We start from the raw sequence: 22,601 nt of genomic DNA, 5'->3' as shown, positions 1-22,601 counted from the left end.
AAAGAGAAGAACACCACACTCCTATACAGAAAGCTGCACCTGCTTTTTCTGGCTACTGATCTTGGAGTATGCCATAGCTGATCAATACACGCCCATGTTTCTACTAGTTTTTCCCACCTTTCTACTGTTGTCCCAGGACAAAGCTTCCGGACACTATAGTATGATTATTTTTAAATAAAGAAAAAAATTCCCTATCCCTCTTCATCTTCAATAACTGGCAGCATTCACAATAGTTTGTTGTTCATAATTTTTTTTTAGTTGAATGAAACAACAAATTTAGAGCTACAAATGTATGATGTTAGTTCTTGAATGTTCATTATCCTACTCTAAAGTTAACAAAATTGGCAGCCTCCTGGCAGCCAGGAGGGCCAAGCGTGTCCTGGGGGCATCAGGCACAGCATCACCAGCCGGGCTGTGCCTGAAGGGAGGGATTGTCCTGCTCTGCTCTGCACTGGGGCAGCCTCACCTCGAGTGCTGGGGGCACTTTTGGGTACCACAGTGTAAGGTAATAAACTATAGAGAAGCGTCCAAAGAATCACAACGAAGATGGTGAAGGGCCTTGAGGGGGAGCCGTATGAGGAGCGGCTGAGGCCGCTTGGTCTTTCAGCCTGGAGAAGAGGAGACCGAGGGGAGACCTCACTGCAGTTACAGCTTCCTTGTGAGGGGAAGAGGAGGAGCAGCACTGATCTCTTCTCTGTGGTGACCAGTGACAGGACCCGAGGGAACGGCCTGAAGTTGTGTCAGGGGAGGTTTAGGTTGGGTGTTAGAAAGTTTCTTCACCCAGATGGACAGTGCTCTCAGGCACATGGTGTGACTCTTGCGGATGTTTTGTGCAGGGTCAGAAGCTGGACTCAGTGGTCCTTGTGGGTCCCTTCCAACTCAAAATATCCTGTGATTCTGTGAAAAATTTACAGCAATGGATGGTGTTTAAAAAATCTTTAAACATAAGCATCATATTCATGACTGCAAGTATTTATTTTAAGGGAACATTTATAAATCACCTGCAAGGAGTTCACTACTGTTAATAGGACACTTTCTGAACAGGTATGAATGGTAAGAATGACAGCTCTATGCTCAGCAAACACAAGTGCCACGGGAATACTTCCTGTACACGAATAATCAAATTACAAAACATACTACTTTGGGTGCCAGCGATGTTTCAGACCTGAAGCACCCACCATACAGCACAGGGCTTTATGCTTGCTGAGTTCTTTTTCTTAGTCCTGCTAATCTGCAAGATTTAGACTAAGGTTTTAACTGCTATTATACTAAAGTGCTTTGAAACTGTGGCCTGCAAGCCTTTAAATAACCAATGCAAATGTCACTTCAGAAAAAAATGAACTGAACCACAAGTTCATCAACACACATTTGTCAAAGAAAATAGCAGGGGATCAGAGCTATTATGAGATTAAGTGCATGGCCGACTGAGTAGGGTTTTAGATGGGACAAAGAATATAGAAGTTCACTCAACAGTTTTCACACGTTTGTTATATAATGCTGGTCTTCTATCATTTACTTATGTAAATACCCGGCCAGTGTTTTTCAATCCTCATTATACTAATCTTTTTTTACCTCCAGTTATCCAGTGAAAACATAGTCTGGTATCCAGGACTGATACTGAAATACTACTGCCTTCAGAAACATCTGAACTGAAAATCACAATTAAGGTGTGTTTCTCAATGTGACATGTGACATTTAACAGCACTTCTAAGACTGACATTTGTAGTTAACTAATTTATTTTGGCTAACAAATTGGATATGGAAGTTCAGAGCTTATAAATGCCAACATTTTACAGAAAATACATCTCAAAATGAATCTACAAGTTGTAAGTGTACTTCAACATATGTGTGTACATCCTTTATAGATGGTTTTTAAAGGAATTATCTAACGCTGGTCTCTAGACTAATTAAATAATGTGACAAGTGAAGAAAGATGGAATGAAATGTGTAAGCTTGAAAAAGTGAAATGAGCACGAAAATAATGTCAAAAATTGGATTCAAATTCTGTTTGGTAAATATGGTCATCATAACTAATAAACTAAGAACTATTGTGGAACAACAAGATAAGAAATAATTACTTTGGCTAAAACACCAATTCAGAATAATAATAGTCTTAGACTGTCATTTTAACAGCTTTTCTATTGAGTCCTTAGAGGGATTATTTGCATTCCTCAGGTATTCTATTGTACGATTCAGATGAATAAAGACTTACAAATCATTCCTCTACCGCCAGTGTGAGACTTTGATCCAGTGAATACACCATTGTACCTTAACTATAATTGGCAAAAAACCTGACAGTGTAGAGCATCACAAGCTTAATAACAAAGGAGAAAATCTCAAAGTGTTGACAGACGATCTTCATAATGCAGGAGCAGAGCTGGTACATTTTAGCAGTAAATGAGCACTGAGGTCTAAAGGTCTCTGAAGTGACTGACATCAGACCTGCTACAGCCTCACTAAAAGAATAAGGTACTGCATCCTACTCTGTACAGTCAGGTTCTCTGCCCGAATCTTTTACTTCTGTGACTTTCAATGTCACAGGAATTACTAAAAAGCACCAAGGAATTCCCCTAAATGTGATCAAAATAAAGAAAAATCAACAAAAAAGTAAACAAATATAAATATTGATATATTTCAAAATTACATTTTCCCCAAAGCAGAATGCTTAATTAATAATCAATAAAATAATAGTGGACGTTTGCTTTCCTGTTAGGGATAACCAAGTGTGCCAAACAGAACAAAATGGTCTTAACAAATAGTAACAATTATTGTCAAAGTCTGTTTTATTTGAGCACATAATTTTTCCAAAGAAAATTATTTATGTCTGTAAAAGGACAGCATTAGTACACTCATTTTGGGCCTTTGTTAAGATAAGCAAATCCTGGAGTATCTCTCCGTTACTTCACGCTATACTTGAAAATGAATAATGAAGAGTATTGGATTTTATGCTTAAAGACTTTTGACACTTAAAAAACTCCACTGCACACTAACATGTAACAAAATGAAAAGTAAAAAACTATCAAAAAGTAGAACTGGCAGCACCAATGACCATGATTAACCGCTGAAACTACTTTAAGAAACAAGAAACTGCTCAAGATGAAAACCCTTCTTAACAAAGTAAACTGAAAACCAAGTGAAACAGTGTAACAGCACAGGATTTCTTCAACATCCAACAGACTTTCCTGACTGAGGTGGCTTGGTTCCTCCCTTCCGCATGCAGAAGAGTGTGCCAACAGCAACTACAGATGGTTCCTGAATTCAAATCTGATTGATGCCAAAAACCAGACAAAATATATTTTCTGGAAAAAAATACAGACCCAAGAGACAGCAAGACATCCATTCATTCTGTGACAGCAAGCAGAAAAGCATATTACAACTGTGTAAAAGCCTGACACAAGAACAAAACCAAGGCAAGTGCAAAACCAGATCTCATAAACTTGCAACTGAAGGCAGCACTCAAAATTCTCATCAGGAAAACACTGAAGAGGAATTCAGATGCTCATTTCCACCTAACACTGTGACTGTTGTTTGATAAGGACTCAAGGAATATCAGCAGCATTATCAGCCTATCTAATAAACCACAGGTGCCAGTGACTTCAAGTGCAGATGGATCAGGACAACTACCAGAGCTAACTCCTAATCCTAAATCAGGATGCAGAAGACCTTGGAGAAAGGTTTAAAAATGAGGGCACTCACTGAGAAGGCCAATAAGCAAAGAGCACCAGAAAGGGGAGCTGTGCAGAAGGGAGAGCCTTCACTTTAAAATGGTGATGCTTACTGCGGCAGAAGAAACCAAAACCTGCAGCCAACCAAAATAAAAAGGTATAAAAGTTGCAGAATGTACATTACCTACAAATCAATATTTGAGAGAGTTTCACATGAGAGATCCAGCTGGGAACAAGGACAGAGTTCAGATGGAAATCTGAAGTAGTGATGGAAGAGAGAAGCTGCAGAGAAAACTTAAGCTCAGTGGACACTTGTAAGACAAGATGATCTGAAAAACTGACCCCTGAGAAGAAAGGTGATTTGTCAAAGTATGCTTTTGTACAACCAAGACCAAAAAGCCATCTAACTCATAGAAGAGAAACAATTGTTTTTCTGTTCTACACCTGAACTATGAAGAGAAAATGGCAGAAACAAAAGAGCATGGCAGGGAAAAAGAAAACACCAGGCAGCACAAGAAGGAAAGAAACAAATGTAGATAAGATCAAACTAAATGATCAAAATACACAAAAGACTGAAAAAATCCACAGATAGGAATGAGAACAAGAGGACTTAGAAATTCCAACAGGCTCTTCTTGTTGGCAGTTCTGAGCAAGCCTGATTTTTAAAACCTAAACTCAATTTGTTTAGTGTTTGCTCCCTACTGTTGAGAAGTTTTCCATAGGTGTAGCCTAAGCTACCTTTCTTTTAGTTAAACTGAGCCTATAGGCTGTGGACCCGGAATAAATGCTCCCTATTTATATCTTAAAAATTTTAGGCAGTTTTTATTTTGAGCTTTTCCACACATTACCCTCTAACTTTGAACCTTTTTTTTTGGACTCTCTTCAATTGGTCTAAAAGTTTCTGAAAACACACGGTATCTGATGCACTTCTCAGAGCTTTCAATAACGTCTTATAAACATAAAAAACACCTAGAGGATTAACTCATTTTTCAGGTGATTTTCCTTTTTATTAAACCCAGTCTAGCATTTGCTTTTTTGTGACAGCACTGCAACATTATCTCATGCTCAGGTTATAACTTATTGCATGACCCTGTTTGACTAGCTATTCTTAATACTATGTTTGCATAGTTGATTATTCCCATATAAAATCCTTCTCAGGAGTTGCACTGTGGCTATTTTTCCCTAATGATTCCTTCTATTTCTTGAGATGCTCCTAAATTCTAATTTTTTTCTACACATATATGGACATCTCCTAGATTGAGAGGTATCTACAGATTTAACAAGAGCGCTCACCATCCAGCTCATTAATGGAAATATGTAACAGTATTCAACCAGTAGCTGCTTCTGCAGATCTCATAATGAGATATCCTTTGTTTGGAAAGTGTACCACTGATAACCATGCTATGTGTATCATCTTCCAACCAGTCTTGCACATTCAACTTCCAGTAGTTTCCATCTAGCCAATATTTCCTATCTTGTTTTTGAGAATGTTGTAAGGCACTGAAGCCTTTAAAGGCTTAATAAAAATCCCAATATGCAGTGTATTTTTTTACTACATGCAATTAAATTTACCACAAACAAAATATTAGACTCATCTGACAATCTAGACAAGTAATGAACAATCAACATGAATTTGTGAAGACAACTGGGTTGCTTTTAGGGGATTAAGAAATTGAATTGTTCCAACATTTTTCTTGAAATTGAAAGCAAATACATCAACTCAAAAATACCTTGTTTCTTCTCTCTTCTTTGTGGATTTCTTTTTTCTTTTGAAACCTCATCCATTATCCACAAATTATCTAAAATGATGATGAGTTAGGCAACAATTGTTTCTTTTGCCAAGTCCCAAAACTGTGAGGACCACTAGGTTTAGTTGATTTCGTAGGATGGGAGAAGATCTAATCTACCTAAGCACCAGCACTGCATGGCACAGTGCCTAGGTGATGTCCTTCCCTTCCGTTCTGGTAGCGTGCACAGACTCCATGGAGATCAGGTCCCACTGTTCTCAGTGCTACACACAGATGAGGATAATATGTATACGTATGCTTATAGAGATCAGAAAGAGTCACAGCTTCAGTAAGCTTTCGTTTCAAATTTCTATAATTAACAAAGGATGGAATGGTAAAAATAACAGAACGAGTGTATATAATGACTGTATCACAGAAATGGTCTGTGACAAAAGTAAAGAAGGGGAAGTGGAAAGCACAGGTGGTTCTCACTCTGCTGTATTGAAGCACTGTGCTCTAACTCTTTATTGCTACCTGCCTTTCTCTGAGCATCCCTTTCTTCTTGCATTACATAAGGAGAAAGGATGACAAAACAGGAAAACATTACAGAGTAAAAAGGCACCTTCTTCCTCACCATGGTAAGTTTTTTATGAAGATGACAAATCTACAGAAGGTTTGGGAGTACCTATTACAGACCTTGGCAATCACATCTTAAATCATCAGTGATGCTTATGAGTTTATTTTTTTATTCCCCGTTCCCAGCTGGCCAGATGAAACAGCAATCCTTCGATTTCTAAAGGCCTTTTCCCAGCCCTCACCTGCAAACGCTTTCTATAACTGGTTCAGAACAAAAGCACTGCCTCCACACACTGGGCTGCTCTCCGGCCAAGAGCCTCCTCTGAGCCCCTCAGGACAAGAGCTTCAGGAACTCAGCACTGCCATTTGTCCTGCACATCCTGAATGCTTTAAGCTCCTCAATACTTCCCACAGTCCGATGTCTGTACCACCTCCAGTGTTTAGTCACTGCATCCAGCTGAACCTTACAAGAGGCCCTCGTAGAGAACCCATCTCACACGTTAGATACCACTCCCACCTCCTAACACAGATTGACTTGAGCCTTGAAACAGGAAGAGGAACAGTCCTTAAAATTCTTTGCCTTTTGGGGACTTGCCACACATCCAGCGATCTAAGGAATCTTATGACAGAATGGGTATATAAATATTTCATTCTACCACATCCAGATTTCACATTTTTTAACTTCATTGTAATTTCAATTTACACTGTATCAAAAAAGAATCATAGAGGTTCCTGATCAACACTGTCATTTGACATTTATTATAGATGGGTTTATAACTCCTTAACATTCTCCTTTGAAATGTAAGTAATCCCAGGTTCTCTGCCTCATGTGTGTCAAAGCAAGTTCTCCCAGAGCCTTGATCTCTATCATGGCCATTATTTTAAATCCCCAATAATTCTGCAAAATCATTTGTTAGACAGGGTGACTAGTATTGCACCTACTATTTTATTCATGTTGCATCCCAGATTTTAAAGAAACGTTTTCAGAACCTGGACATGAGCTTCTCAGCCCATTCCCTACCCGTCCAGATGTTACACTTGCCTTTCTGCTATCAGCTGCATGTGGAGCAGGGCCCCTACCAGCACTCGCTGTAGGCATATTCAAGCTGTTCACCACCAAAAATAATCCAGTAAACAAGCAGCTTTCAGAGGGAGAATTTAGTTCTTTCATCTCCCCCCTCTCCAGCCGTTGTCTTTTAAAATGGACCAGTTCACTTCCCCACATATTTGTAGAACTGGCTGTGCCAATATAACAGAAGGGTGCTGCAGGAACAGGTGAAGACTACCAAGGACAAAAATCATTTGTTAGACAGGGTGACTAGTATTGCACCTACTATTTTATTCATGTTGCATCCCAGATTTTAAAGAAACGTTTTCAGAACCTGGACATGAGCTTCTCAGCCCATTCCCTACCCGTCCAGATGTTACACTTGCCTTTCTGCTATCAGCTGCATGTGGAGCAGGGCCCCTACCAGCACTCGCTGTAGGCATATTCAAGCTGTTCACCACCAAAAATAATCCAGTAAACAAGCAGCTTTCAGAGGGAGAATTTAGTTCTTTCATAGCCCCCCTCTCCAGCCGTTGTCTTTTAAAATGGACCAGTTCACTTCCCCACATATTTGTAGAACTGGCTGTGCCAATATAACAGAAGGGTGCTGCAGGAACAGGTGAAGACTACCAAGGACACCCTACAAGGGCGTCTTAAGTTAGCCTACCACCCAAAAAAACACCAATGCCATGGAGCCAAGTTCAATCAGCAATTTTGTTATTTATTATTGAAGAATTCATATAAATAGCAGGACTCCTGAGTAGAAATTATCCCATATGAGATCACTTATAAATTGATTCTTCTAGGCAGAAAACACTGGTTGACAGGGGAATTAAAAAAACAAGGCAATATTCCGAAAATCCCTATCAAAGCACTTTGTGCCCTCAAGACATAGTTCTGTTAACAAACTAACATAATATGGTAGTAGCAGAGGGTTCTCAGCTTACCTGGTCTAGAGAACTACCCAGAGACAGTAGCTGTTTAATGGTATGCTAAAAACACATCAGGACACAATACTTACAACTCTATACGTATGACCAACCACTTTTTGAACATATTTCATATAAAGACTTGGCTTAACTGACATGAAACTTTTTGGTTTGCAAGATGTGGTAACGGTGAAAGAAATAATACCACAGAACATGACCTGTGAATCAAGTACAGACAGTAGTTAATGGACAAAATATTTCTGTATCTAGAAGATATAAAGCATGCATGACAGAAAAATCAAGTTCATGGCCTACAACCACTTTGAATTAAAAAATATCAAGATGATGGAAAGACAGAGACAAAAGTAAAATAATCCAGGATGACTTCTTCTGCTGATATATACAGAGCTCCCAGTAAGAAAAGATTTTTCAGTACATTATTCAGCTTATATAATCTAACAAAAGGTCAGTCAAGGTAACCCTATTTTAAACATTTGTAAGAAGTATCATTCATGAAGAACAAATATCTTAAAATCCTTTCAAAAACCTTCATTTCTGATCTAATTTCCAAGATGGCAGTAATATCTCTACCCAAATTATGGTCCCCACTAAAGCAATCAAAACCAATCATAAATTGGTATCACAACCAGAATCAATTATGACACAATCAATCAGGAGAATGGTACTACACTGCCACTGTAGCACCTGCTGGCATGTGAAAGGCTTACAATCTAGCTCTCCTTGGTCTGCCAATTGTGAAAACTAATTCTGTCTTAATTAAAAAGACAAAAAAGAGATGGCTGTTGCTGTCAGCAAGGATCAAGAACAGTCAAGACCAAACTACTGATGAACCCACATAACAACAGAGACTGCAACAAACTGTGCATATTACATTTCCTAGTTATAGGCACAACAAGCCCCACTTGAGCACATATACTTTGGACCAGAAAGATGCTTTTAAAGTTACATCTTGTCATTCCTTCTGCTAGCATTTATAAAATGCATAGTTTAGAAAGGTTATCTTGAAAACTATAACAAAATAATTCAACAATTACTCATAAACTATAGCAGAAGGAACAGATCTGTCACAAGACTTACGTGCAAAATGATGATGACTGAGATACTACTACGGATTAGTAGAAAGAGTTCCTATTCCACAGTCAGGCTTACGCTATGGCATGATAATTTTAAGTTTTGTCTCTTGACAGGACTTCTTTATGTCACACGGAAAACTGTATTCTTAAGAGTCCTGGACAACATAAGACAACTTATATCAATGCAACTATAGTAAAGTCTCAAATATATAAACTCATAAAAAAGTTGCAAGCCATTCATAAGTAGCGTATTGACACAAAAACCCCAAAGAGGTGATGCCTTAACAAGAGAAAGTTTACATGAAATACACGATGGACAACATAATTTTAAATTCATTTTATAAGTTATTTCATTATTTATTATTTTAAAAATTATTTTATTCATTCTTTTATATACTATGTGCATGCAAGCAAATACCAAGCCATACTCCCAGACAAAAAATAAGATCTACATAAAAATCCCATGTAAGGAAATAAATATATACTAACAATACTTGAAATAAGACACTATAAAGACTAATTGGTAATGCATTTCTCTATTGTTAATTAAAAATCCTGCAATGAGTAATACAAATGCAGACTGTGACATTGTTAGTTTTGGCTTTCACTGAAGTCACACAACAATTTAATGAAATCTAAATAAACTGGGTCGGCATATTTCCCCCTAGTTCTCTTACTGAAATATCCTCTCCTTCTCACGAAAGATAGAGGGAAATGCCTTCCTCACTTCTCCAGAATTAGCCTGTGTGATGTTAATTGCAGAGCCTCTCCAGACCAAAGAATTCACATGAATGTTCTCTTCCTCTATCAGTTATTAAAAATTACCTAAGTATTAAAATTGCAAGAGTCAAATGTTACTACAATAAGAATATTTGATTTAAAGTAATAAACCCTGCTTACTCCCCCTGCTGCCTTGGGCCATTAGCAACTACTTACAAACATTTTGTGATCACACAATACTACAATTCTATGTTTTAAGAAACAATTTTAATGAGATGAGTAAAAAGCATCACAGAAGCTGGCGACACTGGGCTAAGTTGTGGGGTTTTTTGATGAAAAAAAAGATCAAACTTGCTATTAGGCTATTAGCCTATTCCATAGGCTACTCAATAAAAGAGAAATTAACTTTGGCATTTATCCAGAGAAAGAACATCCCCTAAGCTCTCAGTATAACAACAAAAGTGTTTAGTTGAATGGTTAATATTAAACCTAGAGCAACTCAAACAATGCAAGGCTTTATTTCAGACCCCTGATTTAGATACCTAATCTTGCTCTGCTCCTTATATAGTTAATGAAGTAGGAGGCTCTTCTGAGAGCAATTCAGACGACTTAAATTAGGGTTCCCTTTCTCATTTTCATCTTAAAGCATCTCCCCTCTCCTCTTTTCATAGGCTGCTTTAGAAACTAACCCTCACCTTATGTACCTAAGACACTCACATAAAATAATGTGATGTGCCTCCATCTTGCCTCCTGCTGATAAACTTCCCCAAAACAATGTCTAATAAATACAACAGCATATACTGTACTGTCATATGAACATGTCCATGTCCAAGTAAAACACTAAACGAGTTCAGGATTTTCACAGCATGCAGAGATGCCTTGTATGAAATGTACTTCACTAATTTGAAAAGCTGTCACAAAAATGTTCAATTCCACAGACACAGTCTGTTTACCTGTCTAAACTATGGTGAAATGAAAAAAAATGAACAATGTCTGAATCATGTACTAAAACATACTTGTCCTAGGGGAGCAGCAACTTTGATTTTTTTCAGAAGCCAGAATAAGTATCTGGATCAGTGTCATGCTTCATTTATCTGACAGACTAAAGGATCTGTTAGACACAGATTTTTAAGGCTGAAAATGGAATGACAAAGTAAATTTCTGTCAGAAGTAAATAATCTTATTCTGTGGGTGGGTGTGCACAAAACATTTTTATTTGCAAGTACAAAACTAAAATTTGATTTATTATAAAACTGTTAGCTTACCTATCTTCATTTTTTGTATCAGTTATGGGATTAGGAAGCATTCAACACCCTCAGCAATTTCAACAATAAAAAAATAATTTGACTGAAAAGAACTCCACCTTGAAGTTACAGTGCTCTGTGGTATGTTTTACCCTTACAAACACTAGCACTAACAAGAGGATCAAAAAGCCAAATCAAAAAACCAAGTTACTTTTATTTTTGTGACTTGGCCCAGAAATCATTTTTCAATAGAAAGTCAGAACATAAGCCCAATAACATACTAATTTCATGTTCAGTCTCTTCCAAGTAAAGAAAAGGCTCCATGTGTGGTGGCAAACATGATAGTTGTCAACATAAATGAAAATGTTCATGAATAAAAAACAGGCTGTTATAAAGAGCTAATTATAATATTACTATCAATTGCTAGCTTGCGCTTGCAAATCTTTCATATCATATAAATGCATTGTTTTTGACGTTTCTCTGTAGCTAAACATCACATCATTTCACTTTTTCAAAGTAGTTCAAACATGCATGGGATATTCTATAAGGAATGTGATCTGATCTACAGTTACACTGAAAAGAAAAACTATGACATAAAATGCGTGGTCATTAAAAATGTAAAACATTAATCATCTCCCAAGAAAAAAAAAAAAAATCTAGACTTCTAACAGCCTCTACAAAATGATTTCTACTTTCTGTATATCCATCCCTGCTATCCAAAACAGCAGTTGAAAACACTTCATCCAATTAAGTGAATGATGACTAAAATAATACATACATCCAAAGCACTACGGACATTGTGAATTATTCAACTTGCGTCCAGATGCTTTCTTATCATCAGAAATGCTCTTTATTTGCTTAAGGCAACCACCCACACTCTTCTGGCACATACATTTTGAGAAATGTTTCAGTAACTATGAACATTTCAGTGACATTTTCAATGAAAAGCACTGTTCCTATTCTAATGCTCAGATGTTTTCTTCTGTTTTAGAAGCAGCATAGAATTTAAGTTTGGAAAAGACCTGCCCTAGTAAGTAACGGATGTTTAAAAGTAGGCCTAGCCAAAAGAAAAATACTCAAAAATCATACTGGGCAGTTATTCTGGGACATGACAGTCTATACATTTCTCCACCAAAGAGTCACTTAATCAACATACACAATGCAATTTTAGTCTTTAGACACCATCAAAGAAGAAATGATGACAGAAAATAACCTTGGGTAAACACAAGTAATTTGGTTTAAAGGAAAAAATAAAGCATGTCCTGATAAATTTATTCTCTCATTGATATGACATATGATTTTCTGTGCAGGAGAAATACATCTATAAAGTATTTGATAGTGTGCTGTGTGTGAAACTACTCATTCAGCTGGAGAAGAAGGGAAAGTGGATTTGTAGAGACTGGGGACTGAGCAATGCACTGGATATGATAACAGGAGAACAACTTGGTCTTTTAGGGTACTAAATCAAACTTCACCAGGAGCAAACTCAGGACTGATCTTGTTAAATACATTAATGACCTTGACACAAACATAAGTTGCATGCAAATAGTATGTTCAATACAGGAGCAAGAGACATTTTCTTCAAGGAAAGTCATCATCATTGTCAATTGAAAGTGACATAGAAGGGAGATAACACTGGGTTAGTGTTCTTCAAAGCAACTCTAAGGCACCAGGACAATGCAACAGGGAAAAGGCAAATATCCTCTACAGATCCCACTGGAAATGCTTCCCTTTGTTTAACAGGATGCATTACATCTGCATACAAGGTATTCCTGAAAGCATATGGAGCACTACGTGCAGCTGTGGTCAGCTAAATTCAGAAGAGGTCTAAGATTATCAGAGAGATGGGAACCTCATGTAAATGACAGAAAATTGATAATGCCTGCTTTAATTAACTACAGGAGGTAAACACCAATTAGATAAGATACTATTTAGTCTACAGGACAAAGCTGCCTGAACCATCAATGAAATAAGTCAGCCACGGAAAAACATAGGCTGTAAATTAGCAGAACATTTTCAACCCAAGGCAGCAGCAAGGTTCTGTGAACTGCTTCCCAATACTAAGTGCAGAACAATCAACTACTGTTAAAAAAAACCAAAAACAAACCACCACCTTAATTAATTTATGGAAATCATTATACTGTGTAGGTACCAACAATAACTGGTTCTGTACTGAATGCAGAGAAGGGATTACAGTAATTTAGGGATTACCATATAGTTACAAGGAAGCACTACACTTTGTGAATTCAGAAGTACTTAAACACTATGCAGAAAGGCACAGGAGGACAAAGAGGTCTCAATTTCATACAAATCAAGTTCCTACACCTTTCGTAAGAACCAATGCCTTCACTGGGAAGAAGGCAGACAGAACTCCACCCCCACATACTTGACTTGGCTAGTGCTGGCCAGATGACCAGCAGCAGCAGGACTGTCAGACTGATGTGTTCAGTGTACAGAGTATGATGCTACCTGTGTTCAATGCCTGATGTCACTGCTTTTTAAAGAAGGAGTATAAATTCGGGATCACTGTCCTAAGGAAACAAGACTCAAAACTCCTGGACAACCAGACTTCATGAGATCCGCTCTTCCAAAATAAAATGTAAATAAAGTCAGAAGTAGCCCATTATACCATACATAGTTACCAATACCACTCACAAGGACAGCACAGGTAAAGCAGAAGAGGTGGCTGCAGTACTTGTATCATAGCTTGGCAGTAGGTCATCTCATAACTTGGACAAGGTACAATTTTTAAAATAGCACTAATAATAGCACTAGACTTCACCACACTAACTGGTCAAACAAAGAAAATTAAGAGCAGTGTAATTTTAAAATGTGCAAAAATTTTAAATGAAATTTTCCTACTTGGTATCACAGAGACCTAAAAGAGACAAAAGTAAAATCCAGTCCCTCATCACCAAATCTCCAGGCGTGTTAAAATGCCTTTAACATAAGGCCTTCCTTCTACAGTCCCACATCAGTATCGAGTTTTGGTCCAGAAAAAGGGAATCCCATCCTCATGAGTCTTGCTCCTACCAACCCAACTGCATCTTCAAGAGCAAGCTTGTCCTTTTCATGGAGCAAGGTTGGCTGTAAAGGAAAAGTACACGCCTAAGCAGACAACAGGACAGGGCAGGACACTGATTCTGAAATGCACTGACAACCTTCATTGTGACATTTTCTGACTTTGATGTGTCCCATTACAGCATTAAGACACTTAATACAGCAGCACGTAATTTCCAATTTATAAAAAAGCAACCAATAAACATGCTGAATTCCAAACTGACTGTACTCATTATATATCCATTACACAAACCTATTTTTGAGCTAATGGAGCTACAGTGAGCATTTGCCCCTCAAAAGACCAGAAGCTGTTCTGCTGCAAGGTATCACAGGTACTTGCTAAGAGCACAAGAAACAAAAAGACATAGTACCTCTGAATTTCATGCCATGCTTTCCAAGGAGAAAAATCTAGTGAGTACAGTCTCTTCCAACCCTTTTCCTTAAAATATGGCCACTCTCCCATCCAAAACTCTTCACATTCTGTTTCTCACTATGCTTTCCTCTCCCAGTGTTACTCTCCAGTCTTCAAAGCTTTCCATCCTGGTCCAATGGCTCTTTAGCAAGATGCTTCCAAATGAAACCCACAGAACTGACACTTCTTCACTGAATTCACACCTCCCTCCTACCCTTGCTTTGGTCACTCCCACACTCCTACTTCCTTTTTTCTCATTTGCAGGGCTACCACTTCTGATCCTAGTCATAGAGCCACTTCCTGCTCAGTTTCCTTCATGCTTCAACACACAGAGTACATCTGAGGAACTTCCAAATTCCTATTAGGTCTGCTCAATTCTTAAATTTAGCAACAGCTATTTCAAAGAAAAATTCCTTAACCACTGTGTATCTCACAGTATTTCGCATGATGTTAAATATCTACCACTGTACCTTCTCATTTTGTTTAAAAATAAATAATACAAATACTGACATTTTGAAATTTGTTCTGCACAAATTCAATGCATATTGATTTTTCCCACTAAAAAGAGGGCAAAGTAGTTATGTATACGCTAAAATAAACAAGGCTCAGGTATAAAATATCAATTTAATAAACAAAAACAAACAATCCACTGTACAGTTTAAGTACCAGAGACACAATAAAGATGAATCATACCAGATATATACAGTAATATATATTATAAAGAAATATTAGATACAAGTCCTTCAGTAGAGTCTAGAAAAGCACCGAGCATATAGTTGTACTTCCAGTGCTTCCACTTATGAGATAAAATCTTCTCTTCACACAGGAAAAGGACAAAAAAAAGTGGGAATCTAAATACAGCAATCTGAAACATGGTAACACTAACCAATACTGTATCTTTCCTTGAAACAAAAATTTCTCTCAGAAAAAGATGCAGTTGAGAGTTTCTCCAGCACATTCACAGTTACTGTATCTGCACTTCTGGTACAAACCTGTGGAGCCTGCAACAAGAAATGCCAAGAGTGCAAAAGACTTCATATGACTGTATTCTAGTCGTAGCTGTGCACGTCCTCAATTTTGCTTTTTACCACAAAGAAGCCTAACCAAGCATTATAAATCAATCAGAAAGAGGACATCTTTTTTTATGCTTTAATAAAAATAACGCAAAGCATGGAACTTCACAGTGATGAGATGCCTAAACCAGAAGCATTTCCCCAGCTCTACTGCAGTTAAAAGAGATTACATAATAATCCTTTACAGAGAAAGCTCTTACTGAATTTGAAAAAAAAACTTGTATGTTGCAATTTTCAGAAAAGCACCACGCTAAAAATGCATTCCGTTCATTCAGAAGCAACCCAGATTCAGTACTATAGAAGCTAAAGGTACTGCTCAATGCAATGATTCATAGTTTCTCTAATAGGAAGATTCAGCAGTTTTCAGACAAGACCTTTATTCCCTCTCTGAATAAATGATGCCTGAAATTTTTATTCTTGTTCTAATGGAATTTCAATGGCCTTCACTGCAAATCTACTGGAAATTTTCGCATATTAAGTGGAAAAAATTAAATGATGTTAACCACATTTTAATGTGATTAAGGCTGACAGGGTCATTATTTCTGCTAATCACTCAGTTTAAAAAGCTCAAACAAAACTTTGTAACAGCCAACATTTTTTTCTGTTTTTCTGTATGTCTACTGTAGTTGAGAATTAAAGCCACTACTGGATATGAAACACAGCACGTATCATAAAAGGATATATCAAATGTTTTCTGCAGTTTGTACATGGATTTAATCATAATTAATTTAAAATTTTAAAAAGGGGGGGGAAATCATTCTTTCAGAACGTATAGCCCTTTACTTCTTTTGTCTTCCTCAATCAAAAGACAAAACAGAACAAGGGAATATATATATTTCATTTCCTCTAGGTCCTATTTGCTAGCGAAAAAGAGAAAACATTTCTGCATGTCTTCACTTAAACCAAAAGGTACGTGTAATCACAGAAAATTTCTTAGAGCATGTCTGTTAGGCTCTGCAATAAGGAGAACACTTATTACCATTTTAGGTTGGCGTAAGCTGGAAAATGGGCATAAAGAAGTAGAACAGAGGAACGTAGCAGCAACGAAGAGCAAAGATTATATAGTTTTCAGAGTGTCTTGTAGTTCACTCTCATGAGGGATCAAGAATAGGACAGAAAATTAAGCAGACTGCTGTTCTGGTCACGAGCTCAGCTCAAGAGGTATAGCCTTACAGCCAGCCCTCTTGCCCAAAGGTTTGGCACCGACAGCAGCAACTGTCAAGGGAGCAACTCCCTAAGATCACAGAAGCTCTGAGGGTGATTGAACAGGGCAGAAGGACTTCAGCTAAAAAACAGACGTAAGTTTGTCTTGTTCATAGTGCCAGAGGAAGGGATATGTTGTTTGTGGGATTTATATTTTGTTTTTTCTGAGTGGGAGGAGGCTGTTCACAGGTTTTCTTAGGCTTGCATTTTAGGCTTTTTGAGGGATTACCATTTTCTGTAAAGATGACCACTGCAATGTTTACTGCCTGCTTAATAATTAATACCATCCCCTGTGAATCATCATTTCTGGATGACCTGTACCTTTCATGCCATGTTATCTCTTTCCTCATAACCCCCAAACTTAGAGATTATTAAAAAAAGAGTGGGGAAAAAAAAGCATTTCAGCATTCATATTAGATTTTTCTACATAAGTAACTTAAATATAAGCAAGTTACTTTAGAAGAAAAAGAAAGAGAGGCCAGACTGATTCACATTGATCATTCCCATATGGTTTAATAGATACATTTCAACCCTACTGAATCACTAAAAACTATAGTAAATAAGATCATTACCTTATTAACCTTAGGGTATGTGAAAAAGAATATTTTATTTCCTTTCCATTCCTTGGCAAAGTGTCTGAACACAGAAATTGTTAGATTTACTTCATGATTACAACAAAAAATGCTGAGTAAAAAAGATGGTAATTAATTATATGCAAGTCTTTTCACATAAGACTTTACTTCTACTTTACTTCTTCATATCTAGCATGTACTGCTAACTGCCAGCTGCTTTTTTTCCTAACAAACATTTGCTTCACACCTGAATACTTTCCATAACATGAAAAAAAGTCCAATGACATTAGATGACTTACTATCAAGGAACGAACTATGTTAACATTGATACATTACAACTGTAGTTTGTGGTGTTCTCAAAAAGAAACATTATCGGTATTGTTGCGCTTTCTAGTTTTAGTGTGAAGCCATGCACTAGTGCATCAACTAACAACCCCCTGAATTCTTGTGCTCATCTAAGAAGGGACCCTGCTGAATGTCCTAATGCATCTTATTGTGAATCTTCAGCAAATAAAACTTCATGTATGAGCTCATGATGTGCTTTGCTGCTGGAAAGTCACAGGCTCTGTGGGAAGCTTTTTATCTTCCCAGCAGTCAGTTCTCTGAGAACATCAGTGCAGCTACTGTAGTTACCTGTAGATCACTTGTATTTTCTCACATCTGTGTCCAGCAATCTAAACCATGATGATAAAGGGTCATTAGGTTTTGAGTGAGGAAGGGGATGGACTAGACAATTTGCTCTGATAAGCTCCTTGTTGCGAGTGCCAGTTTAGAATGTGAAATGCGGGGTTATGCACATTCTCAACTCAAATCCCAGTGCTCTCAGAGCACCAATTAAAAATCATACTCAGCCCATCTTAAACTACATGAACATACCTTACCTGAAATTTTTACAATTAAAATATTGCAATAAACTAATTCTGTCATGGTAAGAAGGACATCAGCTGTGTATTAGCCACAAAAGAATTCAGGTACAATTACTAGGATAACTGCTGTTTGGAGCACAGCAAAGCAATTTCCCACAGTGGGGCTTACAGTTCAATTTACCAGTTGGGCAAATATTTTGTGCTCTGTAGTGGTCCACAGAGTTAACAGTTACCTGTAACATTTGAGTAGTGTTATACTTGCAGAAAACTTTTTTCAACATAAACAGGTGTTTCAGCTTTATCCCTTCACATGAATACAGATTTTTTTCCCAACACTTTTCTAAGAACTCTTTTAAGATTTTCGTTTAACAATAAATGCAAATTTTATGAAAGAGTCAATGGGTCTATTTTCCCATTCCAAGCTACTCACAATGACATCTTGTAAGTGATAGGCTACTTGGAAGAGGAATGAGAATAAGCACAATGTCACCTATAAAATTATGTTAATCCTCAAGTAACTTGATGAGGTGGTAACAGGCTTTTTTCCTTTTTCCTTATGGGATATTCTTAACCCAGTAAAAAAAAAACCAACCAATCAACCAACCAAACAAAAACTAAATAAAAAAACCCCAAGCACATGAACTAAACAATAATGAAAGAAGGCTGCATTTTCATATGAAGCAAACCCAGGTTATACCATGAATACAGTATACAGTTCCAATGACATGGCCAGTGACAGAACTGTGAGAAGCCTTTAAAATGTTTTTCATGAAGTTTTGTGTCAAACTGCAGAGAGTATCATGCTATTATGTTAGCAACAGATAAATACATGGAAATACAAACGAGCCATTGAATACTTCTTGGTCAATGTACAAGCCATCACAAGAAATTCAGGGATTTAAGAGTATGAAGAATGTAATTCCTACACTTCCCTCTTCTTGAAGTTAAAGATTAAAATAATTACCATTCAAACACTAACTCATCAGCTTAGATAGTTCAAAAGGGGTTTTCTCCATTGCCCTTGCAGAGATGACAATATCCTGCTATGTTGTTTTGAGTCTTAATTTCAAGTCAATGAAGAAAAACAGAAGGCTTATATTGTACATTAAAAGGTCCATTTCCAAATTAGAATGATTGTAACAATACATGAGATCATAACGGATTTTCTACCAAGATTCAAAGACAGCATTTGAAAAAGAGCGCCTTAATTTTATCACTTTGTTTTATTTTATTCATATACATCTTTTAGTTCTGATGCTGCAAGAGAACTAGCTATATACACAACACTGGTATTTTTTTTTTAAATCACTCCATGGTCTTCAATGAAAATGCATCATTGTGAGAACATTAACAGTCTGCATTATCAGAAAAAATGAATCCTTAATAATTATTCATACACCAAGAAGCTGTAAACCCAAATCACTTCAGAAGACCTGAATGTGTCAAGAACTTTGACAATTATGACTGGAGCCAGGAAACTGTAGCACTGCAGAATTTCTTATGAATTTTTCTAGTTACTTTTTATAAATGCTGTCCTAGATGACAGCTTAATGTGTACCACATGCAATATTTATTCTTCTTCAGTGTCAGACTGTCTAGCCATCCAAGGGAATACAAAGAATGTCACTTATTAAGATAAAAGCACAAGGAAGGTAATCAAGGACATATGTAACATCAGCCAATCATGCCCTATTTCAACATCCTATTCCATTCATAACAGTTCAACAATTATTTGCTTACTGATAACTTGCTTTCAGGCTGTTTGTGTTCCCCATAATGGTGGTTTGCATTTATTTTGCTCTTTAGAATTGGACACTTGCTGTGCCATGCATGTTTGTCAAAACTTTCTATCTTCTGCCAGAAATAGCTTTAGTATATCAAATAATTTCTGTTTGTCAAAAATCACTAATAGAACAATCTAGTTACCTTCTATGCCAATAGGGTATTAACATAACTAGAAACCAGAAACAAAAGGCTATCAGACACCACACACTACTGCAAGACAGGCAGCTAAACCCATGTTTCTATTTACTGTTCTTTGATCATATAGCTGTGTCTTTATGAAAACCTAGTACAAAAAATTAGACTCTGAATGGAATGGAAATGTACTTCAATAAAATACTGTCTGTGCACAAAGACATTAACCTTGCTTTTAAGCTTGAAAACTAAATTTCTTACTAGTCCTCCATGTCTCTTCACCGTATTTCTACTTATTTATTCATTTTACCAAATGCCTATATGAAATACTTGTAGACATCTTATCTGCTGACTCTAATCTAAATGATGGATCAAGTTATGAAAAAGCATTAGTTCACAAAGACAAGTAGAGACAGGCAGATAGAGGGAGCCAAAGACAAACATTTACCCTCCATAAAGTTATTTTTAAATAATGCTACTAATAATAATTTTTGAAAATCCTATGGGAAACTGAACACACATGCACATGCATGCACACTTCATTAATCTGAATATCCTGGGACATAAAGATTTTATTAAATAAAAAACAGGTATGCATTTAATGAGCGTCTGAAATAAAACACAAGCTGGAAGTACCATCACATGTTTTAGATCGGCAACATTGTGCAGGTTTTCAATGTATTAGGTGTAAGATTTTATTTTCTTTTTTTTCTCTTTAATAAAAGCCATTTGGATTTAAACATATTTTCGCTTCAGGAATGCACTACTGTGCCAATGCATGAGAACAAGAGGAAGACTCAACATACAATGAATCTGACTAAACCCAATGAAGTACAAACGCCAGCACATGCACTGAAGTCTCTTTCAAATATTTATCTTCTAAACATCTCTTCAGGCTTTAGAAGCTAATACCAGAGCACAGTAAATTCCAAACATTCTTTGGATTTATGTTCTATTTAACTCCTCTCTAAATTACTAATAATTAAGCTCAAGCATTGGTAATAAAGGATAAGAAGATACCCATACCCAACGTCTCATCTGACAGTTCTTCAGTTAAACATATATAATGTACAAACTTTCCTCTCCAATTTAAATATGAACATGCATCTATTCCTGGTTTCAAGACATGGATACATGGTTCCATCCACTGTAAGACTAGTGACTATCAACATCTGAACACTAGTCATCCCATCAGTCATTAGAAGAAACTCTAGCTGTGAAAATAAAATACTATGCCAAAACTTTAGAAGGTAAGATATATGTTTCTTGGGAAAAACAAGCAGTTAAATGAAAACATATTTCCATATACTTAATACAAAAGAATGAGCTGTAAACCATAAAATTAAAAGGAAAACTATTTTTTTTAAAATGCATCAGATTTCCAAAATAATCATTAATGAAAAATGTGTCTGTCAATTGTGAAACGCAGAAGTCACTTAGAAAAAGGAAACTTTAAAAAAGGGTGCCAAAGCCAGAGGAGCCTACATTTCCAATCATGTAAAAGAATCATCCATCCATCAAACATTATTTTTCCATTTATAACAAATGTTTGACTGCCTGATGTTTCCATGTAGCTCCTATTTATAGAAAACAGAACAATGTTACACAACATATTCCCTCAGAGGAGGAGATGTTGCAGACCATTCACAAAGAACAATTTCAAGATGACTATTTTTTCCAGACCCTCCAGATATCTCAAACATCGTGCATCAGAGAAATAAATGGTAGGTGAAATAAAATTAGTTTCAACTGTGAGAACTTAAAGATATTAATGCAATTATGTAGGAAGCGACAGCATGAAATATTTCAAGAAATGAATTCAATAAGCAGAATTTTAGAGAGGTATACAGGTACTTGTCTGCAAAGCAAACACTGCAATACTGAGTAACACATCATGAAAAGAAAGATACTTATTAATTGGGACATCGTTTAAGAGGTAGTATTAGACCAATACTGATTGCAGTGCCCAATTCAAAAAATCAAAAGCAATACGAGTGTATTCTCTTGCTATTTCTTAACATAAGACAATATTATCAAAGGGGTTTTTTGCTTTAAAAAATGTCTAAAATCAAAGCTCATGTGCCAGTTATTGCAACTGTTAATGTGCCTGACACGAGAGTGAAGGACTATCTTTCCTCTCAAAACCCAGTTACAGGCAGCAAGGAGGTACCAGATCCTCACAGAGAGGAGGAGCTACTCCCATTGTATCAGGCGAGACCACAGCCACTCACCTCAAAAGCCATTCAACAGCCTCCTCTCCATCTTCCAGATTCTCAATAGACCCCCACAAAAACAACTGCTGGCTTGTAAATGCTTGTCAGCTACAGTAACCGTGATCCAATAGGTAGGGACACATGCTCGTGGTATCTATTTCCTCCTCAATTTGAGAGAGAAATTTACTTGCTTCAAGGACTATGCACAACTTCTATGTTGTCTAGTTGACAAAGACAGGCTAACAATGCTCATTCATTCTGAAAGGCACAGGGCTTACTAAA

The 22,601-nt window shown here is 36.9% G+C and overlaps 1 protein-coding gene across 2 annotated transcripts in view; it reads right to left on the bottom strand.

Annotated features, from left to right (window-relative positions):
* Positions 1-22,601, bottom strand: part of OLA1 (Obg-like ATPase 1) — a 98,466-nt gene that overhangs the window by 7,952 nt on the left and 67,913 nt on the right. The window lies entirely within an intron of this gene.

This window comes from Corvus brachyrhynchos, unplaced genomic scaffold (assembly GCF_000691975.1).
Source record: "Corvus brachyrhynchos isolate BGI_N302 unplaced genomic scaffold, ASM69197v1 scaffold255, whole genome shotgun sequence".
NCBI lineage: Eukaryota > Metazoa > Chordata > Aves > Passeriformes > Corvidae > Corvus > Corvus brachyrhynchos.
Note: the sequence above shows the minus strand (reverse complement) of the source record. Positions and strands in the feature narration are given on the sequence as shown.